Below are 23,508 nucleotides of genomic sequence, written 5' to 3' on the forward strand. Positions count from 1 at the left end.
CTCGGTGCCTTGTGACCACCTAGAGGGGTGGGATAGGGAGGGTGGGAGGGAGGGAGATGCAAGAGGGAGGGTATATGGGGATATATGTATAACTGATTCACTTTGTTATAAAACAGAAACTAACACACCATTGTAAAGCAATTATACTCCAATAAAGATGTTAAAAAAAAAGTCGATACAGTTTATATGTTTTTTGAGACCGAGGGCTGTACATTAAATGACATAATATTGACAGCTTATACAATCCAGATACATACGACCTTTGCGGTGGATCATGTGACCTCTTACAGGATCAAGAAGGAATGTTATCTTTTAAGGAGTTGTCTTTTGATGCTAGGAGAACGTTGCTCTTTATGGTTGAGCAGGTGGTCCTGCCAATGGGAGAGGTTTGGTCCAGCATAATGTGGATACACAAGGCACAGCTGGGCGAGAAAGGAGGCCAAAGGGCAGAGAAGAATTTTTATGTTTAAATTTTTCTTGTCTTGCCATAAAATATGAGTTTTATTTTACAATATGAAGTAAAGGTATACACATGAGAATGACACAGCAACTTTAAGATAGCAGAAACCTCCTGGAAAAGAAGGAAAGAAGGGAATGAGCTGGTAGTTTTGATTTCACTTTAAAATGTGTACCATTCTAATGCTGTACAAAAAGTGAAGTTTGCTGGATTGCAAGGCAATTAATTAGTTAGTGGCTCATTCCCAGAGCCCAATCTGGAAATGCTCCAGGGTGAAAGTGAAATTGATGGACCTGACTAATTAACTTAAACGCTGTCAGAAACCTCTGGCAACATCTGAAGTGGGTGAGTTGTGAAGAATCACAGGCCAGAATGTGGGAGGACTGGGAGCCGTAGCAAGGGAGAAGCAGAGAGAGAGCTGGAGGAAGAAAACCTGAATTACAGTCTAGTACTGGAGCCAGAGCCTAGCAGGTATGAGAGACAACATTGCAATAGGTCCTGGTTACCACCTGAGGGAGGTGATAGCCCTCAGTTAACATGAGCTCATAGAGAAATATAATGACTGTCCAAAATTTAGCTGGAGACCCAACACAAGGCAAAGCACAATCAGTCAATTTAATGTAAACAAAAGAACGATTTTTCAGGAGGATATTGGTAATTTGAAGTAGGAACAAATGGTTATAAGAAAGAGGCAGTTGCAAGTTAGCATTACAATAAGAAACTGTAGATGGATTGAATATTAGAATGGATATAACGAAAGAATGAGCTAGTAAACTAAAAAAATGTAAAGGAATCCTCCTAAAAGACATCAAGTATGTACAAAAAGAGCAAAATATAAAAGAAATGTTGGGACTTCCCTGGCAGTCCAGTGGTTAAGACTCTGTGCTTCCACTGCAGGGGGCTCGGGTTTGATCCCTGGTCGGGGAACTAAGATCCCGCATGCTACAGGACCAAAAGAAAAAAAAAAAAGTTAGGAGAAAGAGGATAGAACGACCTTCAGAAGACGAGGATACAGTAAATGAAGAGGAGAAAATATTTGAAGAAATAATGATTGAGAATTTCCTGTAATTAAAGAAAGAAGGAAGACCACAGATTGAAAGAGTTTAGAAAACATCAAGAGAATAGATAAGAAAAACCCACTCTTGGTTATACTATAGTAACATGTAAGACCATCATAGTAGAAAAAAGATTCTTGAGACAAAGGAGCAAAAACCAAATTGATATTAGACGTTTTAGCAATGGTATTAGATGAGACGAGACTAACATTTTCAACGTGTTGAAGGAAAAAGTAATTTGAACCCAGAATGTTTTCATCCAGCTGTTTTTGTTTAAGTGCAACAAAGATATTCTCAAGCATACAATTGTCTCAGAAGGATTAGCACAAAGACTCTTTGGTATCACTCTTAGAGGAAGTATTCCAGCAAAAGAGATCACATTCAGAAGGTGCAAAGAGATCTAGTCAGGAAGTAAAGATGAGTAAACCTGAACTTGGATTTCATACACAGGATTCATACTGTACTTTTTTTTTTTTTTTTCGGTACGTGGGTCTCTCACTGCTGTGGCCTCTCTCGCTGCGGAGCACAGGCTCCGGACGCGCAGGCTCAGCGGCCATGGCTCACGGGCCCAGCCGCTCCGCGGCATGTGGGATCTTCCCGGACCGGGGCACGAACCCGTGTCCCCTGCATTGGCAGGCGGACTCTCAACCACTGCGCCACCAGGGAAGTCCTGTATGTACTTTTTTGTTTCTGGATTCTTTTGCTTAGTATTGTGTCTTTGAGATCCATCCACATTATTACACATGTCCTCTGTGATAGTTTCAGTTATTCACAATTTTAGGGATCAGAGGGAAGAGAGTCAAAAGGGCAAGCATCATACATTTGAAAGACCTGAGTTGAAATCCTGACTCTTTTTAATGTGTGACTTTGCACAAATGACTAATCTCAGTGCTGGCTGTTTGGACAAATCTCTCTAAACTTCAACTTCCTGCATTTAAAACGACTGTGAAAATACTCCGCTCATAACGTGACTGTCAAGATTGAGATAAAATAATTGAGAATGTGGTGCTAGACACATAATAGCTGTTCCAAAAAAAATGTTTTATTCAATCTGAATATAGCAGGCCAGTCACAGATATTGACTAATTACACTCTTTAATGACCAACCGCAGAGATGAAAGTGAGCAGAAACTGTTCTTTTTCCATCAAACATGACAATATAAACTTTATTCATCCCCTGGAATATGATTTCAAGGTTTAAATCATAACCTACATAAGAATATATAATCTCAGATTTAAAACAAACGAGCAAGCAATTAAACCTACAAAGCTAGCAACGAGGCTTCAGACTGGGAATGCTTTTGCCAGTCTTTTCTGTGTACTTCAGAGAGTGGAACCTGGCCATTCCATTTGTCTTTCCTCAGGGAGGATGGAATTAATTTTAGAGATTTAAAAGTAGACATTCTTGCTATGTTAAAATATCATGATGTTCTTCAGCAAATTTGCTATGACTCAAGCAAAAATCTTTTTCATGAGAATAAAGCAGAGCCAGTATACCTGGTGGCAATAAAATGAAATGATTGATTTAAAAAAAAAAACAGACATTTTTCTGCCTATGTTTCCATCAGCTTAGAGAAATTCTTCACATGCACATTAATTATTCCAAGATGTGAGAAACTTAAAATGTAACCATCATTTTCAACTATTTGTTCTGTTCTTTAAGAACTATGGGGCCATGGACTTTACTGTAAAGAGCTATATTGTGAATGAAGGCAGTCTTTTAACACATTGAACATTTAGACGACTTGGAGTTACACTGACACTTTGTTATTATCTGGTTTGATGCGACAGTTGACATTATCAGTCAACTGAGACTTTTCTCCATTAATACTTCTTGGACTGGGCAGCTGATGGTGAAAAAAAAACACTAAAGCAATTGTTTTTCTTCTTGTGATTTTTACATGTATAGAAAGACATAATACAAGTTGGTTCCTTTCCTAATATTTATGAATAGGGTTGTCCTTGTAGAAATCTAATTATAAAATACATTTATGAACCATAATGAGCCTATTAGGTGGCTGTAGCATAGATAGAGACATGAAAGTAATTTCTCTCAAATAAGACCTACAAAGTTAAGAAAAATAAATATGCCATTGATTAAAAGAATACATCTTACAGTGTTTTTAGGTTTCATATATATTTATTCACTTATCTATAAATACTCTTCCTATAAAATAGGTAAGGTGAGAGAGGATGCATTTTCCCAGATGTTACCACTGCCTTAAATTTTTATAGCCCCCGTATCATTTATGAAACACTTAGACAGACATGACTTGCTAAAGCAGAAACTCAAACCAGTTTAATCCAGAAAGAAGGGAATTCATGGATTTCCATGACTAGGAACCCAGCATGACTGAATGCGGATAGGCTTCTTGCTTCTTCCCTTGCTTCAGCCTTCCTCTGCGTGCTGTCCTCCTTCCTTCCCTCTGCAGACGGGCTTCCTCCATGAGACTGGGAAGGTAAGTGCCAAAAGTCCTCATATGGGCTGTAGCCCAGCACCCAGATTACAAATGCCAGGGACACTCTCCTTCATTTCCTCCAGCTGAAAACCCCACAGCCCAGCTTGAGTCACATGCCAGCTTTTGAAGCCCAGAGACTAACTTCTAAGACCAGATGTGTAGGGAGTTCTGATTGGCCCATGCAGGACTCCTGTCCCTCTTGTGTCAGGTGAGGACAGAGGACAAGATTGACCACATGTGGTGGGAGGGGTGATGCCCCAATGAAAGTGATGTTGGCAAATAATAAGTGTCTCCTATATACTGGCACAGAAATAAACAGGTAGGCAGCTGCATGGGCCAATTAGAATATCTAGAAACAGATACATGTGTATATAAGGATTTATTACAGGGTTTCTCTGGAAATGCAAATAGGTGGGGAAAGGGTGAACTCTTTAATAGTAAATGATATGAAAACTGAGTTGATGATCTGAAAACATCAACTTAATATTTGTTGAATACAATGAAATGAATAAATAAAATGAAGAATGAATGAATGAATGAAGAGGTCTGCATTAGAGTCTCAGTTCTGCTATTTATAGCTCTGGGATCATGGGACAGTTACTTAATAACTTCCACCTTCATTCCACTTCTTCATTGTTGGAGGATTAAATGAGCTCTTAAAACCACAGAAGCTCCAGTGGAAGTATTGGCAGAGGACACGAATACATAATAAAAATTTACAACCCTATATAAATAAATGCAAAAAGTACATTGGGAAACATTAACACTAATGCTCCATTTTGGTGGAGAGGCAGGCATACTCACACATCACCGATTCAGGTTTAAATTGGTGCAATCTCTTTGGAAAGTGATTTGGTGACACTTTGTCAAAATTCTACAAACTTTGTTATGTCCTTTCATGCTGGCATATCACATCTATGAATTATAAATCTATAAGTTATAGATGTGAAATGATCATTTTTGAATTACAGATTCCTTTCTAGCATCGTTTGTTAGCGCAATTAGAACTGACCAAAATATCTAACGATATGGAATCACTAAATAAATTATGGTATTTCAATAAACGGAAACACTATAGTCATTGAAAGTGAATCTGTAAAAGAATATTTAATGGATTTTTAAATTAAAACAGAGAATTTACAAATAGTAATGGAAATAATTCCATTTCAATAAATAACGTGTATTTAGGTGATTAAAAAAAGGAGTTGAAAGCTGCTCCATTGTAGCATGGACTGTCAGATAAGAACAAAGGCTTTTCAGTCTCATTGACCTTGCTCATTCCTGAGCCTGATATTTTCAAACTTCAGAAATAACCATACATACCTCACTGCAAAACTGTACACTTTAAATGTGTTAGTGCATGACCAGCACTTAGAAGACTGGCCTGAAGCACATAAGTACTCAATATATAGTATGGAAAAATTGATATACCCTCAAATGTTAACTGCTGGACAATGGTTTGTTTCCATTCTGTTTCTTTGTTTTCTATAAATTCTTTATGATTCACATGTTAGTTTTGAAACAAACACAAAGATAAAAGTGATTTTATAAAATCTATCAAAAATGTGAAGAACATTGTAAAATGACTGGTAGGAAAGAACTAACATGAAAATCGCAGTTATCTTTGGAAGGTGAATTTTTGGCAATGTTTTTCTTTGTATTTTTCTCCATTTTCAAAACTTTTCATAATGAGCATATATTTCTTTAAGTGCTGGTTTTCTATTCTAGACTCCTTGCTGTTTCATCCTCGGCATCCTTTCCTCTTACAAGGGAAAGGTGGAGAATGCAAGTATGAAGTAATGGAAACGGCTTTCTTTGCCAGCAAGGAGATTCTGTTCCACTTTCTACACATGCTTCAGGCACAGCAAAGTCAGTGATAACTGTGGACTTTTTTTTTAATCCAAAAATTGGTCATGCCAATTTTTATGTCATCTGAAATAGTATTGCTATGGAACTTAATATCCGAATTTAAGACTTTCCAGAAAATCAGAAAGGAAATCTCTCAGAAGTCAAGCCCCCCTTCTTTCTTCGTGACACACGCATGTACAATGTTCAGGAACCAAGAATGTTACTGTGTCCTAACAGAAGAATGATTATTCTTTCACCTGTTTTCCCACTACTCCTCTCATGTAAGAAGGATCCAGATACTTTTTGCACACCATTGTTTCCATACTTAAGGAGGAAAAGTCATCGTTACATTAAAGTGTATGTGTCAATTCACTGTTATTTCATTGGGTAGATTTTCTTCTGTAAGGTGATCTTTCACTTATCTACAAAGGCTTAATTTTTAATTTAACATTCTTAGAGGGAATCGTAAAAGTTACCCCAAAATACAAAGAAATATCTATATGTATATAGCACTAAGATGGCAACCTAAGAATAATGGAAGAATGTATTGTACCCCAAGTCTCTCAATTTTCTTGCTGCTAAAGAAAGTGAGTGGGCTTGAGCCCAGTGTAAGCTCAATCTTTTTCGTTTAAAAATGTATTTTTGGTCTTATTAACTTAAGAGTCACAAGTTTTCACCCATTTTTAATTTTATGTTGAATTTCTCTGCTCTTTTTTGGCTTCCTAAAGCAGGAAGACAGCCTAGAGAAAATCAGAATAGATCCAAACAAAACCCACTAGCACCTTGCACAGAATCCATGAACATATTGTTTCTTTTTGCTTGCCTTGCCTTCTCTCTCATAGTTTGCAAATGGACCAAATGATGCCATGGGACAAACATGCTTGCCCAGCGGTAGGTGTAAGAGTGATCTGTATTTATATGGATGATCTCCATTCCCAAGAAATGGACTTAAAGGGAATTTTCCTAGCTTGACCTGTTAAGATTGCTGCACAGTGTATGACTTTTGGCACCAATGACTCCGCTAGCTCTCACTTGTACAATACTAGGTTGTGTAGGAGCTAAAATAATATTTTGTGACGTAGTTTTGTTACCCATCGGGGTTCTTGGCCTTCCCCAGTCAATAGAAATTGACTAGAGGCCAGACAAGAAATTCAGACAAGGCTTTACTGGGGCCCCGGCCGCAGCAGAGGGGAATGAGAACAACAGGTTCCCTGGCTTGCTCGCTCCCTGAGGGGGGCGCAAGCTTGTTTCTTATATGGAGTGAGGGTAGGGGTGTGTCCAGGGGTCTGACCGGAGGGGTGGCTTAGGAGTTTTGCCCACCCCTTAGGTGGTATTGCGTGCAGGGGGCATGCACAGTACCCTGCTTTTGCTCCAGGCTCTTCAAAAGTGGCAGTTGGTTTTTTTTGGTTACTCTGTATCTTTTGTCCAGAATTTGTCCCAACTGCTTATGCACGCAGTTATTTTTAGTCCCATACAGTTTCTTTGTATTTTGTTGCTGGAGGAGAGGTGAGTCCAGGTGCAAGCACTGCGGCAAAGGGTCCCAGGTCCCAGCCTGTCTCGGTTTGGCTTTCTAAAGTAATATTTAAAAGGCAGAGTATCTCAGGGTGAGAAGCATAGGCTTTGGGGTTAGACAGACATCATCAACTCAGTCGTTACTGAATGTGATGAAAGGAATGACAAGCAAGGTGAATAAGTTCTAGAGATCTATTATATTGTATATTGCACCTATAATCAGCAATAATATATTGTACACTTAAAATGTGTTAAGAGGGCAGAGCTCATGTTGTGTTCTTTCCACAATTAAAAAAAAAAAGAAAAGAAAAGGAAGGAACAAAGAGGTCTGACATAGACTCTCAGGTTTGCCACTTATAGCTCTGGATCTTGGGATAATAGTAATCTCTTATAGCTTCCATCTTCATTGGATTGCTGGAGAATTAAGTGAGGTAAAATGTATAAAGCACTTGGTGAACTATATATGTGTTCAGTAATTGCTTTGAGATGATGTCGCAGGCTTCATAAGCACTGCGAGGAAAAGTAGTTACTCCACAGTCATGTCAGCCAAGATACAAAAATTTCTTCCTGGCTGGTGTTTTTTTCCTTAGACTTGTGGCAAATCTTCTCACACGTGAGGGGGCGTGGCCCTGAGACTGTTGCAATAGCTAAACGACACCAGCAAAGGGAAAACATTTCCCCCAGAACAAAAGACAAGCCTCCCTAAAGTTGGAATTGCACCTTTGCTACAAATCAATACAAACAAAGAAAGGTTATTCGTTCTGTGTCACGTGCCAAGAGCAAAAAAGAAATCTTGGACTTGGAAAATAAAAAAACATGTTCACATTCTTTTCGCTTTAAAACTGTTGCTTCCTGCATTTATGTGCATATACTCTAATAAACATCCCTTTTATTTACTTTGAAAAGAGGGTTGATATGCCTCTAGAAAGATGATGATTCTCAGAATTTCTGACTGGAAATTCCGGCAGTTCTAAAGGCACTTGTTTTCTCCTAGGTTCTCCCTTCCCCCATTTTGTGGTTTTAGATCTTCCAGGGTCACTGGTCAAAAGTGAGCATTCATTTGAAACGTAACCCACGTAAATGTTCTATTTTGAATTCATAGCCTGTTGCACTGCAGCAAGCAACAAGCTCGTGTTTAGGAAAGGAAATGAACAAACAACAAATATCCTGGCTTCCTTCTAAGCTGCAGAGTTGGACAGGGCAGCCAGCTCAGTCTCAGCTGCATAAGAACTTGGCCTCTATCACTTACGCTGCAGAGTATACACGAGACTGGAAAACAGATGCAATGATGTCGGCAATGCCTAAAGAAAGAGTGTGGCAATCCATTTCCCAAAGAGTAGTGATTCCACAGATCTGAAGCAATGTCTAGGAGCAGAAAAAAAAAAAAAAATGCATGCTCAGGATTTTACTGCCACAGGACCAAGCAGATGACCTGCCTATGTAAAGGAGCCTGGGTCTGAGCAGTTCCAGTGGTTTGTTTCCTAATGAGTACTTTAGTTTTATTCTTTGACAAAGTTGCATTCAGTTTGCCTATAAACATGTAAGGATACTTCCACCAAAATATGTTATCTCCCATTCGCTTGAAACTCTTGCCTCTCTCAGTCTCTCTTGCATTTTCTCACTTTTGAAAGAGACCTATACATAATGACTAGTTCATTTCCTCTTATATTTGGTAGAAGAAATACACCAGCCCATGTGTGATGACGAATGGAAACTGATACTCCTCAGTGTTGGGGAAACCATAAAGAATAGTGGAGACGGTGGCCAGCTGGAGAGTATATGCCTTGTGCTCTGTACTGAATTGTGTCCCCCTGCCCCCAAATTTGTATTTTGAAGTCCTAACACCCAATGTGACTGTATTTGGAAGTAAGATCTTTAGGAGGTAATTAAGTTTAAATGAGGTCATAAGGGTAGTGTCCTTATCCAATAGGATTATCATCCTTAGAAGAGGCACCAGAGGGAGCTCTCTCTCTCTCCTCTTCCCAGTTACACAAAGAAAAGGTCGTGTGAGCACACAGTGAGATGGCCTACACCCATAGAAGAGGCCTAAGAATGAAACCTACCTTGCTGGCACCTTGATCTTGGACTTTCTAGTCTCCAGAACTGGGAGAAATAAATTTCTGTTATCTAAGCCACCCAGTTTGTTATGACAGCTCCATCAGACTAATATACCTTGTCAAAAGTAGGCAGCTACTTCTTAGTTACAGATTATTATCACCAGGTAGGAAAGAGCCCAGGATGACTATATATTACTTTTTTTTTTTTTTTTTTTTTTTTACGGTACGCGGGCCTCTCGCTGTTGCGGCCTCTCCCGTTGAGGAGCACAGGCTCCGGACGCGCAGGCTCAGCGGCCATGGCTCATGGGCCCAGCCGCTCCGCGGCATGTGGGATCTTCCCGGACCGGGTCACGAACCCGTGTCCCCTGCATCGGCAGGCGGACTCTCAACCACTGCGCCATCAGGGAAGCCCTATATTACATTTTTATAATAAGACAGAAACCTAGATTTTTACATGAAAGTTTTCTAGATTTTTTAAATTAGTAATTAATAAAAATTTTAAACCCTGTAAAGATATGAAATGATGGATACAAACTTTTTCATAGCAACATTATTTGTAAAAGTAAAATGTTAGAAATAACCTAAATCAGTAAGGGACTTATTAAATAAATGGTGGAACATTCATGAATGGATGTAGAACTAGTATACACTTTATTAACAAATGTTTTGCAATGTCCTCTTGCAGTGAAACTGTTAATAATAAAATTGATCTCCAGACACAGTTAAAAAACTGATCAAGTGTCTTAATTCTAATATGAAAACTATATAATTTATAATTAATTACAAAATATTTATTTCAGAGGCAACTACTCTAGATAATATAACAACACTGTCAGGGATACTTATCCATAGAACCATTGTAAATGCAACAGCTACAAATGCAGACCAACAGATCAAGTTGCATTGAAGAAATTTGTGAAGAAAGCAAAGTATATTCTCAGTTTCCGTAATCTGGCAATTTCAGTGTAAAATACATTTTCTGTTTCTAGGTAAACTAGAATCAATCCTATGAATATATAATTATAAACAATCCTATGCATGTCCACTAATGCATTTGAAAAAGCTGCATGGCTCTTTCCCTTCGGCGTGCCACTGAAGATCCTGGTGTTGCCATGGGCTACCGCCCTGCCGGTGTTAACGGTATTATAAGAACAAGCCGTGCCCAAAGTCCTGCTTCTGCGGAGGGGTACCTGATGCTACGAGCCGTATCTTCTTAACCTGGGGCGGAAGAAGGCAAAAGTGGATGAGTTCCCACTCTGTGGCCACACGGTGTCAGATGTAGGGCTAAGGGTTCATGGGCTGCATTCTGAAGGAGGACCAACCAGAGGATCAGGCACACTGGCATAGGTAGACATTGCTTCTTGTGACGGTCACGTCAGGTGGATCTCTGCTATGGAAGCAAGAATGAAACCAACTCTGGATATCAGAACTCAGAGTAGTCTGATTTCCAGTGCATTTTGCACCCAGTTTTCCATAAGTAAGTCTCCCTTTACTTCTGAAAATTATAACCTGGATCTAGTTTTGCAGAGGCAAAAAACAATCTGTCTTTGATGAGTCTGAAGAGGATTTGAAGAATCTTCAAACTAGGAACTTTATTTACCTGCCTCTATGTGAAGTCAATAACTTGGAAGAGCCTGTTTTCCCTGATTCATATAATTAAGTTGGCTTTAAGCTTAGAAATTACTTTTTTTAAAAAAGAAAGAAGATTTTTTTGAGCTTGTGAGAGCATAGAAAGCTTTGAAGACTGACATCATTTGTGAAATTACTGGAGTGACCTTGTTCCTAAATAAGGTATCTGTTTTGAGATGATCTTTTCTGAGGAATGTTTTAAAAATATGATCAAATAGCTTAAGCATAATCCTGTTTTCTCTTAGCCGAAAAAATCATAGAAAGTTCTTAACTAAAACTATAAAGTCTAACTAAATTAAACCGATAAAACTCTTACCATAGGCAAAAGATATATCATTATCTTGCTATAATACTGTATTAGGGTTCTTGTGGAGGCTAAGTGCCCTGATCTGTTGTCTACAAGCTTAAGACCTAGGAAAACTGGTAGTATAGTTCCGGTGCAAATCTGAAGGCCTGAGAACCAGGAGAAATGATGGTGTAGCTTCTGGTCCCAGTCTGATGACCTGAGCCAGGAGCACTAATGATGTAAGTTTCAATTTGAAAGCAGAAGATTGATGTCCCAGCTCCATCAGGGAGAGAAAGAGAGAGGGAGACAGAGAGACAGAGAGAGACAGAGAGATGAGCAAATTCTTTTCCTCCACATTTTTGTTGTATTCAGGCCCTCAGTGGATTGGAATATGCCCACCAACACTGAGGAGAGCCATTGGCTTTACTGAGTCTACTGATTCAAATGCTATTCTCATCTAGCAAGACTTTCACAGACATAGCCAGAAATAGTGTTTAGTCAAATATGCGTGCGCTCCGTGAACCAGTCAAGATAATACATAAAATTAACCATCACAAACACCTTCAGACGTTGTTTTCCAAACACCTTTCTTTCTTTTTGAATCAATTATGTGTGACCACAGCTAAAATTGTCATATAGTTTTATGAAACTTACTCCAAAGGACTTCCCTTGCTGTCCAGTGGTTAAGACTCGGTGCTTCCATTGCAGGGGGCACAGGTTCAATCCCTGGCTGGAGAACTAAGATCCTGCATTCCAGGTGCCGCAGCCAAAAAAAAAAAAAAAAAAAAAAACCTTCAAAAACCAAACAAAAACGCTTCTCCCTCTCCTCTACCCACATAAATACCAACTCATGCTTGCAAGAAGCAACCACTCTCAACTTTTTTTTTTTTTTTTTTTTTTTTGCAGTACGAGGGCCTCTGACTGTTGTGACCTCTCCCGTTGCGCAGCACAGGCTCCGGACGCGCAGGCTCAGTGGCCATGGCTCACGGGACCAGCCGCTCCGCGGCGTGTGGGATCTTCCCGGACCGGGTCACGAACCCGCGTCCCCTGCATCGGCAGGCAGACTCTCAACCACTGCACCACCAGGGAAGCCCCACTCTCAACTTTTTTAGCTATTTCCCTTGGTTTCTATGTTGATATTTCTAAATAACATGGTTTTATTGCTACTTCTTGGTTTTTCCATCTTACCCATTATCTAATGTATGTCCACGAGGGAAAATGATAATTTAACTTTCATTTACATACTCAATCCATACATATTTACACTTTTCATATCCTCACCTTCCCAGGAGATTTATATCATAACTCTGGTTAGACCAATATGTACGACTATGTACATTGTTAATCATATGGTCTTGCATAAGTCATGCTACATATTAAAACCTCTTTTCCTTTCTTGCACAACTGAGTTCTTTTTGGAGATAATGGTTCCTTTGTTTTGTTGTTGTCACAGTTTCCTCTATACTTATAAATGCATCCCCAATTACTACTACCCAAACTGTCTATCAGTTTTCCCTACTTTACAATGACTTCCTGATATCAAGACTGATGGCATCTTAGGGCTCCTCTACAGTTGTCACTGCAGGATCTGTTTTCATTATCACACTGAGGATTCTCTCTCCCTCCCTATTCTATTGTATCTCCCTTTTCTTGGTTCACCCATATTTCTATCTTTTCATTTATTACATTGTTTTAATAAAAAGTACCGCCTCCAGTAACTTACTGAGAAAGGAAATATAGGAGATACATTTTTTGAGACATATTTGAAAATGTCTTTATTATCAAATATCATAATTACATTTTTTGAGACATATTTGAAAATGTCTTTATTATCAAATATCATAATTCATTAATGATGGGCTTGGACTTTTTGGGTAGGAATCCATTTTCCCTCAGAATTTGGAAAGCACGACCCCCATTCTCTTTTTGCTCCAAGTATTGCCATTTAGGAAGTCTGATGCCATTGTGTTTCTTCTTATTTTGTGTGGAGCTTGAAATTCTTTCCCTCCCCCTGTTTTTGGATCTTGCTTTTTGTCCCCATTGTTCTGATATTTCACAATGATGTGCCTTAATGTGGGTCTATTTTTAACCATTGCTCTTAATACCCAGTGGGCTCTTTCAATCTGGAAACTCTTGTACTTCCCTTCTAGGACATTTTCTTGAATTATTTCTTGGATCACTTCTTCCATTCTGTTTTATCTATTGTCTCTTTCTGAAACTTCTACTGTTCAAATGTTGGGACCTCCTCTAATTGTCTTGTATTTTCATCTTTTCTGTTTTCCTTTTTTGCCTTTTTCTTCTACCTTCTGGTATATTTCCTCAAATCTATTTCCCAAATCCTCTATTGAGGTTTTCCTTTTCTGTTCTCATGTTTCTTTTTTACGATTTCCAAGAACTTTTCAAATTTTATATTATTTATCATTCTGTCTACACACACACATACATACACACAGGATGTATATATAAAATCATCCTGTGCTTGTTTCATGAATGCAATGGCATTTTAAAAATCTCTTGGAAGATATCGGTAATTGTTTTAAAGTTATCATCTCCTTAGATAATCTGTATTTCTTCCAAGTGGCTTTTTTCTGCTTATTTGTTTTTGTCTCTAATATTCTTATCAGAATCTTTCACCAGAAATCTGCAGATATCTGGCTTTCTCTTTATATTTTTAAGCGTGGGTACTTTAAAAAGCTGTTGCAAAATTTTATTGCATGAATAGGGCTTGTGTGCGTCACTGTGAAGTGACCAAGCTGAGATTTTTCACTGTGGAACTCTTGATATCATTCTGTTTAGTTTTTATTTTGTTGTTGTTGTTTAGGTTTTTATTTCTTTGGCCTAGTCAGATTTCCCAGAGAAAAATCTTCCAACATCTTACCTGAGGGATATAAACGTAACTGCCAGTGTTCCAAGAACCAAGATAGGAAAAAATCTTGGAAATATCAACAAGGAGTAGTAGATTCTGCTTAAACTCTGGTCCAGTTTGTACCCCCTCCTTCCTCTGTGTCTACTGCCCCTCCCCCAATATCCAGAGAACAAATCTCAATTTTTTTCCTGGGGTGTGGAAGGTCCTGAATGCTTCTTAAACAGATTTTGAAACATTCCTCTAGTTTTGGGAGAGCACTCACCCTTCGATGGTACCTGGTGCCTCTAAATCCTGAGATTTGGGAATTCTGTGGTGGACATTGGATTAGTTCTCCACTGTTCCTCCTGCCAACTTGGCATCAACTTTGTTATGTCTAGTTAGTTATTCACCATTTCTCCTCTGCTTTTCGGTTTCCAAAATTTTGTCCTAATGGTCTCCAAATATTGTGCAGGTTTATTCCTTTTGTCACAAATATAATCCCTTTTCTGTTATTTTCTGTTTTGGGAGGGAGCAGAAATAAAGGTTTGAGTTCAATCTGCAAGCTTTAAACACCATCTCCACCATCAATTTCTAAAGATAGAATTTTTCTTTCCTTATTTTCTTCAGCAAAATTATGGGGTTTTTTCCCACAATGCTGCAGGTAAAGGAGAAATTTTTGTTTGACATTTTCCCTCAGTTAACTATTAATAGGTTTTCTTTTTATTTAAAAATGTCCTTAATTCTTTTAAGGCATTGCTGGGGTTTTTTTGTTTTGTTCTTTTTTGTTGTTGTTGTTAGCTACTACAGTCTCAGATAAAAAAATGCAGTTTTGGGCTTCCCGGGTGGCGCAGTGGTTGAGAGTCTGCCTGCTGATGCAGGGGACATGGGTTCGTGCCCCGGTCCGAGAAGATCCCACATGCCGCGGAGCAGCTAGGCCCGTGAGCCATGGCCGCTGAGCCTGCGCGTCCGGAGCCTGTGCTCCGCAACGAGAGAGGCCACAACAGTGAGAGGCCCGCGTACCGCAAAAAAAAAAAAAAGAAAGAAAAGGGCGAATTTGGACACAGAGACATGCACACAGGGAGAACCCCATGTGAAAATGAAGACGAAGATCAGGGCGATGTGTCAACAAGCCAAGGAATGCCAAAGATTGTCCACAAACCACCAGAAACTAGGAGAGAAACGCGGAACAGATCCTTCTTTCACATCTCGCAGAAGAAACCAACCCTGAAAAGACTTGATCTTAGACTTCCAGCCTCCAGAACTGTGAGACAATACATTTCTGTTGTTTAAGCTTCCCAGTGTCTGGTACTTTGCTACAGAAAGCTAATACATTACCCTTTCTGGCGTGGTACCTGGATCATTGCCTATTTGCCTGATCCTTCATTTGCTTTTAACTTAAGCTTAACAATGGGCTCTTAAAGCTGTGTACTCAAGTTATTCAACCTCCTGAACATCAGTGTCTTCATCTATATAATTAGGATAATAATCATATCTACATTGTAGGAGTATTGTCAGAATTTTAAAAAACCTGTATATAGGGCTTCCCTGGTGGCGCAGTGGTTGAGAGTCCACCTGCCAATGCAGGGGACGCGGGTTCGTGACCCGGTTCGGGAAGATCCCACATGCCGCGGAGCGGCTGGGCCTGTGAGGCATGGCCGCTGAGCCTGCGCGTCCGGAACCTGTGCTCCGCAACGGGAGAGGCCACGGCAGTGAGAGGCGCGTGTACCGCAAAAAAAAAAAAAAAAAAAATCCTGTACATAAAGAACTTCTTAAAATGTCTTGGAAGTGTTTTTCATAAATATTTACTATCCTTATTATATACTAAGTCACAACTTCAATAAATTCCCAAAAGCAGAACTTGTATAAGCCTCATCCTCTGGAACACAGAAACATGCACAAAATAAATAAAAATAAATTCTCCTTAATAAAAAAACATGAAAAAGGAAATAAAAACTGTAGTTACAGACTATTTGAAGATAAGGCAATCATGACATTAAATCTTAGGGATATAGACACAATATAGTTCTTGGATAAAAATGTAAAGCTTTAAGTGCTTTTATTTTTCATCAAGGAAAATTTTAAAAAATAAAATAAAGTGAGTGGCACAATGAACTAGAAAAAGCAAGATGAAGAAACTGATAATGACAAAAGCAGAAAAAAAAATAACAGTAACCAAAAATGTCATTCTGGGAGCTAAAAATTATAAAGCATTTTCTACATACCAACCCTGTGGTGAATGTTCTACGCAGACGGTCATTGAATTCTCAGTATTATGGGATAGGTGCTATGATTATTCCCATTTTACAAGTGAGGAGACTGAGGTTTTGAAAGGTAAGGTGATTTGCCCAAGGTCACAAAAATGAGAGGCAAATTTTGCTCCAAGAAGTGACTACAGACCCTAAGTTCTTAATCACTGTAGACTACATGGTCTTCAGCCACCGTACAACTGGTCACATTCTAGAGAATACCTTACTGCTGTTCATACACTGTTTCTACTGCATATCCTGTGCTTTTGAATTTAGTCATGTCTTATAACCCAACCCACAGCATCCCTGGCTACACACATACACACACACACACACACACACAGCTGACACTTGCTTGAACTCTCTCCATTAGACATGAATGATAAAACAAAGATGAACAATTTCTCATTCCTAGGCTGGACCTCTGAACAGTTGATGAATAACCGGACTTCCTACCATTCAAATATGGGAAGGTTCTCACTGCACAGCCCTACTGTGTCCACCTTGCCTGTGGCCATGTCCAGTCTCTGCTTCTTTGTGCGCATGTGTAGCTCTTGGAGCCCACCTCTGCTCACGCTTTGCTGCTGGTTCTCCTGTCTTATTCTGTCCTTCCAAAGACTTGAAATTTGCCGTTCATGGCTTCTTTTCCGTGCAAATGATTTAAAGTCAAGTTGAGAATAGATTTTTTTTTTCACTTAAAATCCTCAAATAAGAACAGGTTCCAAGGACAGAATTTTTTAAAATATCAACATTTGTAAATCTCTGGTCCCTATCAGTTTGGCAGACAGTGATTATTTTTTAAAAATTTAAATCTCCACTTTCATGTCATGCTCTCACAAAAACACATGCAGTTAGCTGCAATATATCTTTATTCGACTGCAGTATTTTTTTCAGATATGACAAAAGTTAAATCTTTTTTAAAAAATTTTTATACAACATAAGCAGTCAGTTGGCATATTACTAAGACAAGCCCCACAAGTAGAACAAAGGTAAATTGCAATTAGTTGTTTTGTAGGCATTGTGTTCAGAAAGCCCCTTGTTTATTTCAGCTTTGCACATACTGTATAATGATATAGTATATCTGGAACCGTACACATTTAGAGACTATAATTATAGCAATGCTGCACTTTACTCCCTTATTTGCTAAGCTTAGTTGAAAACTGAAGCTAAGTGGAATGAGTCTACTAATTTATTCTACAAATTTATCTCAATTAGAAATAAAATTCCAAAAACAATAACTCTTTTAAAAAGAAATGAAATTGCTGTATTTTTCATCCATTTTGAGTTTGATGTAGGTGGAAAGCAGAAAAATGGAATTTTTCATTGGATTTTTATTGCCATTCAAGGAAGCAGGTTGGGTTATGTCTTTTGGCTTCTGTTAATGTGACTCTGTTATAATTAAAGATGGATGGACCTCAGTTTGGCTCTCTTTGCACATTTCATACCCTTTGTAAAAATGTTTTGGGTCCAGAGAAATTCCGAGTGTACTTTGTCCTAAACACTTTTTCTTTTTGTTTTTAAGTGGCTGTGTAAACATTTACATCAGTTTCAGATTCATTTACACTTATCTCATCAAAACTTTTCACGGCATAACTCTGGATGGACTAAAATAAAACCAAACTCTCTTACTTATAAAGGACACTGGATTCCAGAATCTCACTGCAGATTCTACCAGATACTTTCTCCTTAGAAGCACAAAATCATATTTTGCCAAATATAATTGGATTAAAATATCCACTGGGCTTTCATTCCATCTGAAATTCTCTGTCCCATGTGAGCACTGGGGAGCTGCTGGGCCTAGGACTTTCCATCCTACCTGGTTCTTGGTTTCATGATAATTCCACAGTTGAAGCCCAGTGTACTTCCCTCCCAACCCCCTTTTTTTCCCCTTTCAAGTCCATTTTCTTAGGAAGTGGCACAACCTGTAATCTCACCCAGAACCTGGAACCATCCTTGACTCTTACCCTCACCTCCTGCCTTCCTACCAAATCCTGATCATTTCACCTCCTTTCTAATTTTTGTGTGTGCTTTAAACTCCTTCAATCTATGCAACACTATTTCTTGTCCGTATTTATGCAACAGTCTCCTTATACTAGTTGATCTTGAAACTGAGTAGGACCCTGTGGGGCTCCTGGGCACAAAAGCCTTTCTGTGTCCCCCATTTCTTGATTACAGGAAATAGGCTTCATTCAGCCTCCAAGACCTTTTCTGAGTTCCAACCAGCAGGTTCAAACTGTTGTTAATCAGGGAAGGGAGGGGTTGGGAGACAAGGCAGGAACAGTCAAGAGAAACAATAGTGCAGCCTCGGGGCAGGGTCCTGGTTCCCCATCAAGGGATACACAGAACAATATCTTTGAGCTGTTTTGCAGATACTGAAGCCCCAGCTAAGTGGGAGAAGTTAACGGTTGACAATGGTATGCTGCCCACATGCATGTAGACCCCAGACCCGGTTGGAACCAGAAGGTTGATGATGCCGACTCCCACTTACCTCCCCACCAACCAATCAGAAAAGTGTCCATGAGCTGATCACGCCCTCTTTGAACCATTACTGTAAATCTCCTCACTACCCCCTCCAGGTCAGGACACATGGTTTTGAGGGCATTAGCCCGCTGTGGCCCCCTTTGCCTGACAAAGCAATAAAGCTATTCGTTTCTACTTCACCCAAAACTCCGAGATTCAATTTGGTGTTGGGGTACAGAGGCCGGATTCGGCTTCCATCTGCCTCTAGACTTGTCTCTCCCCAACCCATTGTTCACGTAAAACCAGAGGGGTCTTTCTAAAGGGAAAATTTGATCATCTGAATCCCCTTCTCAAAACTTTTCAATGGTCTCCCATTACTTTCAGAATAAAGTTTAAACCTCTTAGATTTTACCAGGCCCTTCTTTTCTTGCTTCTCTCTTCCTCTTCACTCCTCCCTGCCTGCCTCTCAAAAAGAACTTCTTCAGTCCCTCAAATGTGTGCTGGTATTTCTTCCTCCAGGCCTTCAATCGGTTTAGCATAATAATTAAGATTTATTGAACTTATCATGTACCAGGCACTGTTCTGAATTCAGTCAGTTCTGCTCTAATGTGATATTTGCATTTCAAGATGTCACAGCGTTATGCAAAATCATGCAAGGAATACCCTTATGGAAAAAAATGGAGTTGGGGCACAACCCTTGAAAATTTTATCAGTGACAAATTAATAAAAGATAGAAAACCAATAAAAATGCTAGCACACTTTGATATATATTAGATAGTTAAGAAACACATAAATACTAATATATGTATTTGTTCTTGTGTATGGTTTCTGACCCAGAGCTTCTAAAACCCTTGGAATTTCCTAAGTGATAAAGGTGAGATAGATGGGCCCACGGGGCAAACGGTTGGAGTTCGTTCCCTGTGGACCGATATTCTGAGACAAGAATAACAGGACAATTGAGAGAGGTGGCTGGGCCCTGCCCAGACAGAAGATAAGAGACCACATATTCCTCATTCTCAAAGTCAGGAGACCTCCCCGACTACACAGGCGCAGAAGGGCTCCTTAGAGGTCAAAAGGGGAATGATGCTAAGTGGCTAAATCTACCCATAAGCCTCTTCGGTAGAATCCATCTTGGCTAAGGGATGCACGCAGACACGTGGGAAGATCCTGAGATATACCAAATACGGACTTTGAACCAGTCAAATCAAAATGATTGGCCAAAGGAAACCAGGAAGAAATGCCCCACATAAGTGATTCAAACTGCAACGAGGACGCGACTCTCTCTCTGAGCCCGCCCGTGTGTCTGTCCACGTGTACTGTACTCTTTTTCTCCTAATAAATACTTGATTTGTTTCACTACTTTTGTCTTTGTGGGAAATCTTCTTCTGCAAAGCTGTAGAGCCAGGGCCTTGTCCCTGATCACTGGTGTAGTGGCTAGGATTCGATGCTTTCACAGCCACGACCTGACCTCAATCACTCGCCTGGAACTGAAACCCTGCTTCAAGCCACTGCAGGCCGAGGCCTCCTGATATCAAGAGGAGTATATTTTGTTACTCACAAGCCCTTTTCAGAACCTGAGTTTTTGCTAGTGAGGTGACTCTTGGACTATAGGGACTGGTTACCAGAGAAACAACCATGTGAGGCAAGGGTTGGAACTTTTGGCCCCCTGCCTCTAATCTCTGGGGAGGGGAGAGGGCCTAGAGATTGAGTTAATCCACAGTGACTAATGATTTAATCAATCATGTTTATGTAATGAAGTCACCATAAATACCGTAAATGATGGGGTTCAGAGAGTTTCTGGGTTGGGGAGGCCCTAGTAAGGGATGGTGCATCCAGGGAGGTCATGGAAGCTCTGCATCTCATCCCTATATCTTGCCCTGGGCATCTCTTCCATTTTGCTGTTTCTGAGTTATATCTTATATAATACACTGATAATAGTAAGTAGAGCAGTTTCCTGAGTTTTGTGAGCAGTTCTAGTAAAGTATTGAACCGGAGGAGGGGGTCATGGGAGCCCCCAATTTATAGTTGGTCAGTTAGAAGTATAGGTGGCCCAGACTTGCAATTGGCATCTGAAATGAGAGCCATCTTGTGGGACTGAGCCCTTAACCTGTGGGGTCTGAATCAACTCGAGGTAGTGTCAGAATTGAGCTGAATTGTAAGCTGCTCAGTTGGAATCTGGAAAGTTGGAGAATTAGTTGGGTGTAAGAAAAGAAAACCCATATGCTTGGTGTCAGAAGTGTTGATAAGAAGAGACAGCTCAAATATCACCGTATCTTCCAATAGTCTTTATTAGAACTTCTGTTTTTAATTGTATCAAACAGCAATTTTCAGGAGCCAAACATGGCCTGAACACCTACTGTTATCATGGTATGTAGGGGAAGAAAATAGGTTTTGAGTCAGACAGATGTCAAATTTCACATCCAGTCTTGGCGAGTCAACTTCAACGGGTCCTTTTCCTTATCTCATAGTGTTTGCATATAATAAAAAAGATATCTAGGAAAATAATAAGATATCCCCAGTTCTTCCTGTTAATAGCTGAAATTTCACAACTAAAGATTCATTTTTCAGGTTAACTTTTGCCTTCTTCATAAAGTAAACATAATCCACTGAGTCCCTAGAAGCTTCCTCCAAATAAATTTTTCAGATTGCTTTCTTCCAAGAGAGGGTAGTATAAAAGCACTAACTTCCTTGAAGAGAATGCAATCAATGAGGAGAATTAATGTAGAAAAGTGACCAAGTTTTCTTACTTCACAACTTTGCCTGGAGGTGGTTATATTTGTAGCATCAACATGGTGACAAAGCATCCTCTCTCCAGCCTTAGCTTTTCACACTGTGGTAGTTTCCAGTTCACACAAAACCCAAAGGAATATAGAGGGAGCAAGCATAATGCCAACAAAATTATTTTCTATATATACAGTATTCATAACTTTTTCAACAAAATTATATGTCTGGTGAATGGATTGTATTATATTGAACAGTTAAAGGATCTTAAGCACAGAGCTTAGGTTAATGGATTTTTAAAGAACTTAGAACTAGTTAGTGGCAAGCAGGACTGGACTGGATCTCCCGTTTCTCTACCTCTGTGTCTCTATGTCTGCTTTGCAAATAAGATCATCTATACCATTTTTCTAGATTCAACATATATGCGTTAATATACGATATTTGTTTTTCTCTTTCTGACTTACTTCACTCTGTATGACAGTCTCTAGGTCCATTCACATCTCTACACTTGACCCAATTTTGTTCTTTTTTATGGCTGAGTAATATTTGGATCTCCTGTTTCTAATAGCAATTTCAATTATTCTGCAGTTTTTTCATAAAAGAAGAAGAATATATTATTAAGTCCCTCATTCGTTCAAAGTCTTCTGTAATCTAAAAGGTACAAGCACTGTGGGAACTCAAAGATGAGTGCAAGGTAGCATAAACTCTCAGCAAGGCCAGCTCTGTAAAGTCTGAGGGAAAGGGCACTTCCTTTCTTGATCACGGAGAATGGAGAAGCCTGGGCAGGAACGGAAGAATGTGTTGGGTTAGTGATGGATCTGTCCAGAATTTTGTTTTCTGGGAAAACTGAGAAGCAAGACAATAGCCCAGATCAGAAGAGGTTAGTTTCTGGGGAGATTGTTACTGTTACCGAGTCCAAGCTCGCTCTGCTTCCTGCACGACAGGCCAATAAATTGGGAGATGAAGTGCTGAGGCAAGGAATATGACTTTATTCAGAAAGCCAGCAGACCAAGAAGATGGCAGACTCGTGTCTCCAAAAAACCATCTTATCGGGGTTTGGATGCCATTTTCTTTTACAGCACAGAGAGGGAGAGGAGATGAGGAAGTAAAGTAAAAAGGCCGTAAGTTTTGCAAATATCCCCTGGAATGACCAGCCTCCAGGAGGGGATGTATTAATTTCTTCTTTCTTGCAGACATCCACAGGTGGACAGGTTCAGCATACTTCCCTGAACAAAGGTACTTTCGTTTAACATTCAGGCAGAGGGTCAGGGTTCCCCGAGGCAGGCCACTGTGTATAGACAGTATCCTTTTAGTGAACAAAAGCAATGGGAAGCAAAGGTTAAAGTAAAAGAAACGGATCCAACATGTAGTCCAATTTGGCCCTTCCATGTTACATTACTATATGGAGTCAGGTCTCGGGAGGATTATTGGGTTTCAGGTAGAAAGTGCAACCCAAGTCACAGAAATAAGGCAGTAGACAGAGTACTAGAAGTTGGACACAAGATTAAGATCAAAAGCAAGTGGGCTGGATGTTGAGTTCCACAAATCGGAGCATCTTTGAGGTTGCTAATTTCCTCTGATGATATAGTAAACGGACTCTCTAGCTCATGGTTCTCTGTGTTGAAAAATGACCTGCATTCAGCTAGGAAACTTTAAAACATAAAAACTTAACGTTCAATCTCCACCTCCCTGGGGTTCCGATTTCACTACAGCAGCCCGACGTCATTTGTTGTTGTTGTTTTTAGTTTCTCAAGTGATTTGAATGTGCAGCCAGGGTTAGGATCCACTTAGAGCAAAGCTGAACCTCCAGGTGGGAGACACCTGGTGGCAGAGTGTTATGGGAGCCAGGAAGGTCCTTAGCACCCACATCAGCATTTGGGCTGGTTGTCATTGAATCCTCTACTGGTCCCAGAAGCCTCCGAACCTGGGATCA

The sequence above is a fragment of the Delphinapterus leucas genome, chromosome 6 (assembly GCF_059928025.1).
Source record: "Delphinapterus leucas isolate spDelLeu-1000000601 "Yukka" chromosome 6, BTC_Dleu_Yukka2, whole genome shotgun sequence".
Classification (NCBI taxonomy): domain Eukaryota; kingdom Metazoa; phylum Chordata; class Mammalia; order Artiodactyla; family Monodontidae; genus Delphinapterus; species Delphinapterus leucas.